Below are 12,334 nucleotides of genomic sequence, written 5' to 3'. Positions count from 1 at the left end.
AAACCCAATGGAATTGGATTGACTAGAGTAGCATAACAGTATTAAGACTTGGATATCCCAGGCTATCCAAACACTGTCATGAGGCACTATAAAGGACCATGAAGAATAATGCTCTAAATCTCAAAGATTCAGGAAAGTAAGATCAGCTCAAGGAGATAGGTGACCCAAGTGGAAATTAAGTAGAGTTACTTACCCCATCACATCACAAGCACAACAAGGAGGAGGCCCTTGACCTAAATGCCAGTTCAGCAACTAATACTAGAAAGATGAATATAACAAAGAAAACATCAACCAGTTCAAAGAATTATTGTAGAATCAGTGATTGCCAAAAACCTAACTCAGAAGGAGAGCATACTACAATACAAAGTATAAACGGATAGCATAGCTGTCACCTTCATGAATTCAAATTCAGCCTTAGAAACTTATTATCTATGTGAGCCTGGGCAAGTCACTTAATTTTATTTACCTCAATTTCCTCATCTGTCAAATGAGCTGGAGGAGGGAATGGCAAACCATTCAGAGGTCCTCAAACTTTTTAAATAGGGGGCCAGTTCACTGTCCCTCAGACTGCTGGAGGGCCAGACTATAGTAAAAACAAAAACTTTGTTTTGTGGGCCTTTAAAGAAAGAAACTTCCTGGGTGGGGCGGATAAACGTCCTCAGCTGCTGAATCTGGCCCGAGGCCATAGTTTGAGGACCCTTGTTAGTATTTTTGACTAAAAAACCCCAAATGAATACATAAAGAATTGAATTGTTCTGACAGCAGAACAACAATAAAATTAAACAGATACTCAAAGAAAAAACTGTTTTCCCACAAAAACTAAACAAAATGCCTGAAAGAAATGAAGCAACAGATAAATAAATGGAATAAAGGCTTTAAAGGAAAAATTAGAAGGCTAACAGCTCACGATAAAAAGTGGTTAAAGCTTTCCCAGACAATAGACTCCTTGAAAATGATACTGGATTAAACAAAAAAATCAATGACTTCATGAGACAGAAATATTAGACAAAATCAAAAGGTTGAAAAAATAGATTTAAGATATCTGATATCAAAACACAACGGACTTAGAAAATATGTTAAGGAGAGATGATTTAATAAACATTGGACTTCCTAAACAAATACATCAATGTACCAAATTAGTGGAACTTGGAACTGGTCTAGTCATTTTGGAAAACAGTTTGTAATTATATCCCCAAAACTATTAAAATTAAAAATATATGAATAGTGATATCATTACTAGGTCTAGATCCCCAAAAATATCAAAGAAAGAAGAAAATGAACTATATATTTAAAAACATTTATAGAAGCTCTTTTTGTGGAAGTAAAGAACTGGAAAATGAGGAAATGCCCATCAACTGGGGAATGACTAGAACAAGTTATAACATATGAATGTAATAGAATACTGTTGTGCTGTAAAGAAATGATGAAAAGAATACTTTCAGAGAAACAGTGAAAATCTTTTAAGAACTGATATAAATGAAAAAAAATGAAATGAGAAGAAACAGGAGAATGATTTATGTAATAAGGTTGTGAAGACAAACAACTTTGAAAGACTTAGGTATTGTGCTTAACACAATGACCATTTGTAATTCCAAAATGATGAAACCTATTACCCATCTAATGATTATAGAGGTGATGGATACTGAGGCAAAGATTAAGTGACTTGTCAAGATAATATAATTAGGAATTATCTGCTATTATATTGGAACTCAGGTCTTCCCAACTCCAAGACTTTATCAACTGTTCCATTTAATTACCTACAACCTTTCGTTGCATAATCTCAAATTGATAAAATTTGAAAGTTTGGACCAATTCACAGTTCCAACAATAGTACATTATGGTACCTGTCCTTAGAAACTTATTCCAGTTCCTTCACTAACTGTTTCCTTTTTTTTTGGTCATCTCTTCCAATTTAAAGGACATGAGATAATACTTGAGAGTTACATTTCTTTTAGTTATTTGGTAAGAGGAGAAGAAAAGTGAGTGAGAGAGAGAGAGAGAGAGAGAGAGAGAGAGAGAGAGAGAGAGAGAGAATGAGAGAGAGAGAGAGAGAATGAGAGAGAGAGAGAGAGAGAGAGAGAGAATAAGAGCAGACTCTGAAGATTTTTTTATCTTATGAGAGTACACAAAATCAGAGAAAGATAGATGGAAATAAAATCTTTTCCAAAATTACCTTGCATTTATTTTGTGTATATCTACTTATATATTTACCTATTATTTCACTCAGAAGAATTTAAGTTTCTTGAGGGCAGGAATTATCCCATTTTGTCTTCGTACATTTAGCATGAAACAGTGCTAGGCAAATACTATATGTGGAATTTGAAGCTGTGATTGTATAGTTACATACAGCTAGATTGGTATATCTTTGTTGCTGATGGTTTCTCATTCTAGATGTTTATTTTGTTTTTATCTCTTTAATAAAAAAAAAAATGAAAAGAAAAAAATTGCCTAGCTCATAGGGCCAAGGATTCATCTTCTATCTATCAATCTTTTTGTTAATCAATCAGTAAAGAATCATTTATTGATTGCTTACTATATGTTAGGTATTGTGCCAAGCATTGGGAATACAAAGAAAGGGAAGGGGAAAACAGTCTAATCCAAGGAGCTCACAATCTAAGAGTGAGTGAAACAAGAAACTGAGCACTTCTCAGAAATATAACCATGGGTAATTCAAGACTCAGCACCAAGGATTTGTTAATCATTAAGGCTCTGGGAACAAAAGCAAAGCAGAAATATCTAAAATAATCCCTTTGACCTTCTCTCAATTTCTTAGAGGAGAACCTGACTAAATATTTAATGGCCTGGAGATATTCAAGAAGTCTCCAAACTAGCTATCTCTATTTGCTGATCGAGAGAGAGCCTGAGTTAAAACCAAGTCTCAGTTATTTTAGAAACCTTTAACCCCTTTGGATTAATCAATTACTTACCTCTAAATAAATCTCCTTATTGTGAGGAATTATGTGATTTCTCATAAAATCATTAACTAAAATAAATTGAATTTAGATTCTAAATTTTAGTTTTTGAAAGTCTGATGGGTTTGGGAAAATGAAATTCTTTGTACAAACCTTACAATAGAGTTCTCATACTAGCTTAAGCAAGCATTTGCAGTAAACTGACCACCATAAACTTAGGTAAACACACCTGAAATGAGTCAACTATATTGGCTTGACTAGAATTTAGCAAACCTTTGCTACTTCTATCTAAGCAGGCAGTGAAAATTAACCACATGAGGGAAGGGAGGTCACAGGTTCCTGTGGTTTTTGACTATTTAAATCATCTTTTTGCTTTTGTAAATCAGCTTTCCTCTCTCTAAGGCTCCAGTGAGCAGACTGCCACTTCTCAAAGATTCAAATAAAGCTTCTGTTCTTCACTTTGAGAAATCTCTGAGTAGTCATTTTGAGTTAGGGTTGCCATTCCACACAAGTGGAAGACACATGCAAACAATCACAACATACATGATATTCATAGGTTAAAAAGAATTGAATCTATCATTTTAATTACAAAAACATTAAAAAACCAGTTTCTTCTCTGAAGGATCTTATTTTCTACTGGGGGAAATAATTTGGGATTTCCCAATTAGAAATAGCAATAGAAAACATTCATATATTACCATAAGGTTTACAAAGCATTTGCTACACATTATCACATTTAATTCTCACAACAATTTTGTGAGGTAAACAATACAGATATTGTCATTGCTGTTTTATTGATGAGAAAACTGAAGCTCAGGAGTTTGAACAGTTCTCTTCTGACTTCAATTATAGCAACTATTCATTAAGCCTTGCTGCTACTCATAGAAACAATAATGAAACTTCCTTCAACCCACTACTTAGAATTGTTACTGTATTTGTACATTTAAAAAAGCAATCAAAGAATTTAAAGTTTCAATAAGTATAATATAAACCAGAGTGTCAAATTGTGCTGGAGGAGGAATAGAAAACTTGAATTAGAAATCATTTTTGCCCTTGAGGAGTTTACAATCCTAGTCAAGTGGGTAACTGGCTACATTTTTACATTTTAGAAGTTGACAAAATACTTTCCTGACAATAATCCTATGAGACAGTGCCAGATATAGTAGTGGTTGAAGAAGAAAACTGATGGGAGTTCAGTAGCAATTCTTAGTTCAAAATACAAGATGCAAGATGCAAGGCATATATGGAGAATTTACAATGGTATCCTCTTTGCCAAAAGATACCTTTGTTTTTGAGAAGAGATTACAAACAAAATGAAGAAATAACATGGGCAGGAGGAATGGCAAATATGAAATATATTTGGGACAGCACACAGGTAGCAAGGAAAGGGTTGGCTTTTTTTAAAATTATTTGTGTTTTTTAACAATTAACAAGGGAAAAGAAAGTTTCCTAGTGCAACTCAATTAACCAGAACAAAGGGAATATACCATGAAGTGAATGTATGCCATTAAGTGGCAGACTAAATCCATAGAGAAGGTGAGTTGACTAACTGACTTACTAAGGGGTTAGTAAGCAAAGGAGATTACACCATTGATTAGCAGGCTAACCCTAAAAGGGATTTAGCACTCTAAAAGACTTAGGTGTAACAAAGAGAAAAACACTATGAGGCATGGGGGAGGGAGTAAAAGAAAGACATCATAAGGCAGAACATGTGTGGCAAGCTAACCCAAAAGGGATTTTGTAAAGATTTATAGGGGCCAAATTTATGGGGGAAATTTAATTTTTTTTTGGGGGGGTTGACATCATAACTCAATTTTCTGATTGGATATAGGAGGTGGCATTTCCCAAGACCTCCATAGAGGTGTAACTATAAGGCTAAGCCGATCCTCATTACTGCCCTTCCTAGCTTGCCTCATGGAGTATTAACTTATCAGCACTTTTAGACTTTTTCTACCAACCTCACCTGGGTAATTACTCAGGACCCCATAAAAAAACAATTCTCTCTCTGGCATATTTAACTTTACAATGGTGGAGTCACCTTTCCTAACTCCTGTCTTCAGGGATGCCAACCCCTAATTCAAATTTTCTCTTCTTTACTGCCCTTTTCAACCAATACTCCTCAGAGTCTCAATCAAGGTTGATATTCTTTTTTACCTGGCTGAGAGAACATTAGAAAGCATTTTTGGCCTGTGGCCAGCACTCTGAAAGGGAACTTTAAAAAGAATCTTTTCTCCACCAAAGTTCCTCCCTGCCAGTTCATTTATTGACTATAACTAGATTCACTCAGGCTTCTTTGCTTTGGAGGACTTAATACAATTTGGCTTTTGGTTTGTGTCAACTACTCAGCTAGATATCTCTGGGAAGAAAAAAAAGGGAATTTTTCCTTCTTTTTCCTGTCCAAGAAGGACCATATCCCCCTTGCTATACCCAATACTTTTAATTCCTACAAAAACTTACTTCCCCAGGTCTTCACCATTTGCCTATGATATTTCAGATTTAACATATTGACCTCTGAACTCACTCTCTGAGAAAGAAGCCTTTTCTCAGAGAAACTCTTTTCTCAATGTTTTTAGCTGTCTTAAGGGGATTAGGATCGTCTCTTCTCTGTCACTGGCTCAAGTCCTCTTTTGCTTTTTAAAAAATTCAATAGTATTTTATTTTTCCAATTACATGTAAAGATGGTTTTCAACATTCATTTTTATAAGATTTTGAGTTAACAAATTTTTTCTTCTTCCTTATCTCCCACCCCCAAAGACAGCAAGCAATCTGGTATAGGTTGTATATACATATATAATCATTGTAAACATATTTTCATATTAGTCATGTTGTGAAAGAAAAATCAGAACAAAAGGGAAAAATCACAAGAAAAAAACAAACAACAAAAAAAGATGAAAATAGTATGTTTCAATCATATTTAGTCTCTATAGTTTTCTTTCTGGATGCAAATTTTTCTATTTATGGCATTTTCTATCCCAAGGCAATAACAAATCCTCTTTTGTAAACCTAGGTATTTTATTTTATGCATTTGAAAATCTGAGAAAAATATGGCCTTACTATGGTTTGTATTTGTTCTTGCTATATTTTAAAGTAAAACCAAAAGCTAATCCAATATTAAGTTGTTAAAAAGAACTGGGATACTAATCAATTGGCCCTTAGGGAGTAGGGTAAACTCTAGAGTGGATAGAAATCCTTTATCTTTTTGGGAAAGAAATCTGATCTAATCAATTTACACCACCATCCTATCTACTACTATGAGGTTAACTGTCCTAAAGCATAATTATGATCATATGATTGTTGCACAAAGTAAAATATTCTTTCCCCCATAGTAAAAACTAGATGCTCACTGTTCCCTTATATACCCTTGATTCTTAGAAGGCTTTTATTTTTTACTTTTGTTTTTTCCCTCCTCCCTTAAGATATTGACTTTTCCATAAAACCTTTCTTGGTTCCCCATCAATGTGATCTTTCCCATCAGTAAATAATTCACTGTGTATTTATATAATAGCATTTCTCACATCAGATGTGGTAGTAAAGTTATTTTTAGGGACATCTAGGAGATACAGTGGATAGAGTACCTGACCTGGAGTCAAGAAGACTCATTTTCATAAGTTCAAATGTGGCATCAGACATTTACTAGCTCTATGATCTTGGCAAGTTTCTGTTTGCTTCAGTTCCTCTTCTGTAAAATGAATGGAAGGAAATGGCAAACCATTCCAGTATCTTTGCCGAGAAAAACCTCAAATGGAGTCATGAAGAGTCAGACATGATTGTAAAATGACTCAAGGACATAGTTCCTTTTATATTACTAGTTTTCTTGTCAAAGTAGAGATTTTTTGTAAAGTACGGGCTAGCTCTCTGGAGGGCTTCAGGGTCAACCAGAGTCAGCATAAATTAAAGTCCTTGGTGTTTAGGGGGAGAAGTGAAGAAGGCAGACAAGCAAAATCCTGGATTCTGGAGTTCAGAGTCATCAGAGTCTCTCTTCTTTGTCCTGCTACCAAGTGACCCTGGCCTGTCTCCCTCTACCCTCCAATCCTTGCTTCTGATTATCTTAACACCAAACATTCAGCAAGCACCAACAATGAGAAGAGCCATTTATCCAAATATATGCTAATAGAGTCGTTGTCTTACATCAAATAGGTAATTAGCTTTAAGTGCTCAGTTATCTGATCCAAGCATACCTTTTTGGAATTTCAGCCCTCTACAATTTTTAACCTTTTCCAGCACACTGGATGAAGTTTTGGAACCCTTTTTGCTGTTAATGATGATCAAACTGAAAGTCTACAAAGCTGTTATATTGCTCTCACTGTTTCATGCTTGTGAAAACTGGACAAAAAACTTCCATTTTCCTTACCTACTTCTACTTGGGTTGACACATTTATAGTCCTTACTTAGGGACAAATAATTCAGACTGACTATATCAGAGGACTTTTCCACTTCAACCTAAAAGAAAAGTCCTTCAGATCCAAATCATAAATATAAAAATCATCGTCTTGTTCAGAAGGACCTGGGCCATTTTTCCAAAATGTGTGAGCCTTTTGAGGGAACAAAGAACTTGAACTCGAGACAACCTTGCCTTTCAGGAAAAAAAAAAAATTATGATAGGACAAGAGAGTCTCAAATAGAATGATGTACAAAAGTAATCTATTCTTAAATGTCTTCCTCTGGCTAGATACTAGAATAGGCCATAATGGAAAGCAATTAATTCTAGATATGACTTCAGGGAGGTAAGATAACCTACCCTGCTAGTCTAGGGCATGATGACAAAGCTGTTATTTAACAGGGGCAAAACTTATTCCACTGAGATGGGGGAAAGGGCCAATTTGAATGCATGAATGAAAAAGCATTTGTTAAGCAAAGTATATTGAAGATCATTTGGAATAGGTGGGCATGAAGAGTCCCACTGGCATGAGTAGCTACTTGACCAATAATTATGTGGTTCTATATATAGACAGGCAATAATCCTACTCCTCAGCCTTTACTGCCAAATGTACAAGTGCAACAGTCATTTCATAGGTCCCATTTCTGTTTGTCTTAGAAGCTTAGACTTGCTCCAATTCCAAGAGGCCAATTTGACCATCTTTTGCAAGCCTAGTATACTTCTCCCACCCCTTTCCTAGGAGCTTAATACATTGCTACCAGATTTAGTGTGGACACCTGATTGACTTTGATTGTCTACAATTCAGAACTCCTAAAATCAAGAAGCTCATCAACTTCAGCTTCTTAGTAGCATGAATTATAAGGTACACATCATCTTGCTTAGCCTCATCTGCATCATCTTGCTTAGCTTCATCTGTTCCTGTAGTGGAACCTACATCATTATTTGGTTCAGTAGGAGGCATTGATAAAATTTCTACATTAGTCCTGACTTCAGGCAGGTGAAGCATTTTTGATTGTTCAATCCTGTTTTCTCCAGGTGTCAGATCAATTGGATAGACCCATGTTCTAATTTCTCTTACACTAGCCAAGAACTCACAATTCAGCTCACTGGGAGGATTTAATGGGATCCTTATCACTCATGACATACCTACTTAATGAATAATGGCTTTAGAAGTTTAATTTAGAAATTTAGTTATATGTGCCTCTCACAGCAAGGCAAAAATGATGTTCTTTAGTTGGTAAGTTTTGTAGATGAGGGTCCATTGGACTGAGGCTGTGACCAGAGATTTTGGATTCTGGTAAAGTCAAAATCTGTGTTGTAAAAAGTGCTAATGCATAACAGACCTAGTGAAATTTTGACTATATCATTTTTATTTAACGATATATCATATCTATTCAGTATAACAGTCAAGAAATCTTCTAGACTGTCTGTGGAGAAGTGAGTGTTCATAGTTTTTTGGTGGACTATGTTCATAATCATCTGAGTTTTCCCCACCAACTGTATTCCCCTAATACAGACCCAGGAATTTCTTAGGATTGCTATCTTCTACCTTGCATTAAAAAAGGAAAAGTATTTGTCAATCCTACTTTAAGGGTTATTGTCCTAGTTAAAAAGAGTCAAGTTGCACTCTAGCTGGTTAGAGCGTAGTAATACCCAACTGTCAATTAAGGAGTGAATCCAGGGAATGCAGTAAATCATTTTGTCCAATGAAGATGCCATACCCAAAATATATATATATATATATATATATATATATATATATATATATATATATATATATATATATATGACTCAGTAACCAAACAGCATATCTAGCCCAGCCTGGCAGCAGCTACTTGGCAGTAGAGAGTAATCTTTTTAGCCCAATCAAACAATGGACTGATGGCTATATAGTTTGTCTGGCTCAGCCCAGAGGTAGAAGCCTCTAGTGGCCAACCAACCTTCTAGTTCCACTCCATTAACAGCCAAGCCTGGTGAGGGACAGAATGATTGACTTGTTTGACCAGCTTATCATTGAATTATTTTATTTATCTGCGTCTTCAAAATAACCCAGCTAAGTAACCTATTTAACTGAGGTGACATGCCTTTGGAGAAAATAGCTCATATAAACTCTGGATCCATCACCAACACTGTGAGGACTTTATGGAGAAAGAACATTAAGGCCCTACAATTCTGGAATTGTGAATTGCCTTAGTCTTGTTTATTCCCTATGGGTGGGTCTTACTACCAATTGTACTTTAAGTTTGTGTCAACTCTTTCACTTCTGAACTCTGCATATTCATGAGAGGATGTACCCCTGATTTTGAGGGAAATGCTTTGTAACTTCTCTTCATTTTATGACATTTGAATGAATTCCTTTGTTAAAGAACTAATGAGTCTCCTTGGGTTGGAGTGGTTAAGGGGAAGCACATTAAAGTGAGCTTGTGGGCTAGAGAATTAGAAAGACAGCTACCAAAAGGAGTACCTCTAGAATCTTGAATATAGCAATAACTAATCTTCTGATGTTATCTATCTCAGTAGACAAAAGATGCTAGAGTTTATAGACTTTATCATTTTTGGACCACTGTAATCTCAATTTCCTGAACATACTTTTAATTTCCGAGAGGATCAAATGTGGTACTCAAAGATGGATGTGAGAGTAAAACACATTACTTCTTATATATGAGTGTTCCACCCATAAGAGTGTATGCTATTAATAAGCCTAATTGAAACTCAGAATAGATTAGTACAGATTAATTATATGGGAGTAGAGATATAGAGAGAGGATATCTGTGTTGGGGAGATCAGTTAAAACATTAATGCACTTAATTTATTAAAAAGTTAACTATAGCTTACTGTAGGGTGGTAGTAGTGACAATAAGAAGGATGGGGTGGATTTGCAAGACATTGTAGAAATAGAATTAGAGATAGAATAAAACAGGACCGATAACTTGATATTAGGGTGAGGATAGTAAAATGAATAGCTTTAAGTGGCTAAAGTTGAACTTGATTAGATAGATTTTGTTCTGGTTACAGTGTATCTCAAAGTGATTACATTTTACTCTAATAAAGAATGTTTCATTAAAGCCCTTTTTAAATATCTTTATGGGATACAGATAAACTTGAACTCTCAAACATTGTCAGTGTAGTAGGTTTTAGTAGATTCTACCAAGTTGGAAAAGCTTTGAATATAGATCTGAAGATAAACCATGTGACTGGTTTTTTGAGCACTGGTTTAATTAACTTCAGAAAAGCTCATTTACAAGGTTGCTCAGTAGCCTATGATTTTTGGCCATTACCAAGTAACAAAGATCATCTACTAAGACACAGGGATTTTAAACTGTTTGGTAAAAGAATAAAATCATAGATCTTTGGAGTAAAGAAGTATATGTCTTGAATATTTTTTAAAAATTAAATGTTTTAAATAATCAAATAATGTAATTACACTGATGACATCTGGATGCAAACTTAGAACTAGAAAATATTTGAGAGATCATCTACTACAACCCTCTCATTTTGCAGATAAGAAAACTGAAGCATGATTTTGTGAAATGAATTTTCTAAAGACATATACCTAATGAATGGTAGAGGCAAGAGTTAAACCAACTTCAAGTGTAGTGGTCTTTCCACTATACCATATTTGTCATAGACACTGAAGTTTTGCAATTTCACTAGTTTTAGAATAATTCATGTCTTTTGTAAATTTCAGCTGACTAATATCTTGGAATGAAGATTGTCCCTTAGGCTTGAACAAGGTCTCATCTATTAACCAAAACCAAATACATCTCTAGCAATACTTTTTTTTTTTTTTGGTACCAGAAAATTGGAAATAAAATGGATATCCATTAATTGGGAAAATTCTGAATAAATTGAGGTTGTGAATTCAATGGAGTATTTATTTTTGCACCATTTTAATAAATATGAAGAATGAGAGAAATAGGCATTGTATGAATTGATTGGATAGATTGAAAAAAGTAGAACCAATTAACAATGACTACAATACTTTAAGTGAAACTGCTCAAAGCTAGTCATATTTAGATTAATTAGTTTGACAAATCTTGGTTCGGAGAACAGATTTCTTCTTTCTCTAATTTGAGAATAGCAGATTATAGATGAATGAATAAAGCATTTTGTAAATCTTTGTTATATAGAAGGAAATTTGCTAAAAAGTGCTGCAAATACAAATGGCAAAGAACATACATTCTAAGAGGGTTTGGGAGAGACAACTCATATGGAAAAGTCCAATGATCCTGGGGTAGAAGAGGCAAAACAAATGTTAATTCTAACAAAATCATATCAGATTCTGATATCAAACTATTTGAGAGTATCAAGGACTTTGATGCAACACTGTCAGGCTGCATCTCTGCTTGGATTGTTTCCCAGAATAAAGACCAAGGGCACTTGATTAGGAGCATAATCATTCCCAAGGTTCTTGAGTTCAGGGTCCTGGGTTGACCCCTATAAGGTCTAAGGTGTCTAAGGGGAGATAGTGGTCAAAGTGGTGATGTTTAAACTTGCCTGGCATATTCTGTTTATTATTCACTCCTTCCGGTTCCTGAATGTTCCAATGTACAATCAGATGAGGTTTTCTTGTTGGTCATTTTTTGTTGAACTATGGTTCTTTGTTATAAAGGTAAGGTTATCTTAGGGGTGGCATAATTTGGAAATGAGTAGAATAAAAAACAGAAAGGATAGGATAGGTCCTAGATCTATGATTTTAATGTTATTGACAACTTTCATATGAAGAAACTCCTTTTACCAATGAAAGTGGATAACTTCTTTGCAACTTATAGCATTAGGGATATGAGCAAAATTAAAAATTCCTGAAGCTCCTTGCTGCCACTGACACCTAATGGGAAGTGGGCAGAGAAAATTTAATTGCAGGAACCATGTTTGAATTACCTACTCTGTAAATATCCTGCAACACCTACAAGACAATATGAACTCTAAAAGTACAAATTATTTGAATTTACATCTCATTTTCCTTGTACTTTTTTTCTACTACTTCATGAGGACTAGGAGGAGAAAGAGCAGAAGTTTTCACCATTTGGCAAATTAAACAATA

This window comes from Antechinus flavipes, chromosome 2 (genome assembly GCF_016432865.1).
Source record: "Antechinus flavipes isolate AdamAnt ecotype Samford, QLD, Australia chromosome 2, AdamAnt_v2, whole genome shotgun sequence".
Taxonomy (NCBI): Eukaryota; Metazoa; Chordata; class Mammalia; order Dasyuromorphia; family Dasyuridae; genus Antechinus; species Antechinus flavipes.
This window is presented reverse-complemented; position numbering follows the sequence as displayed.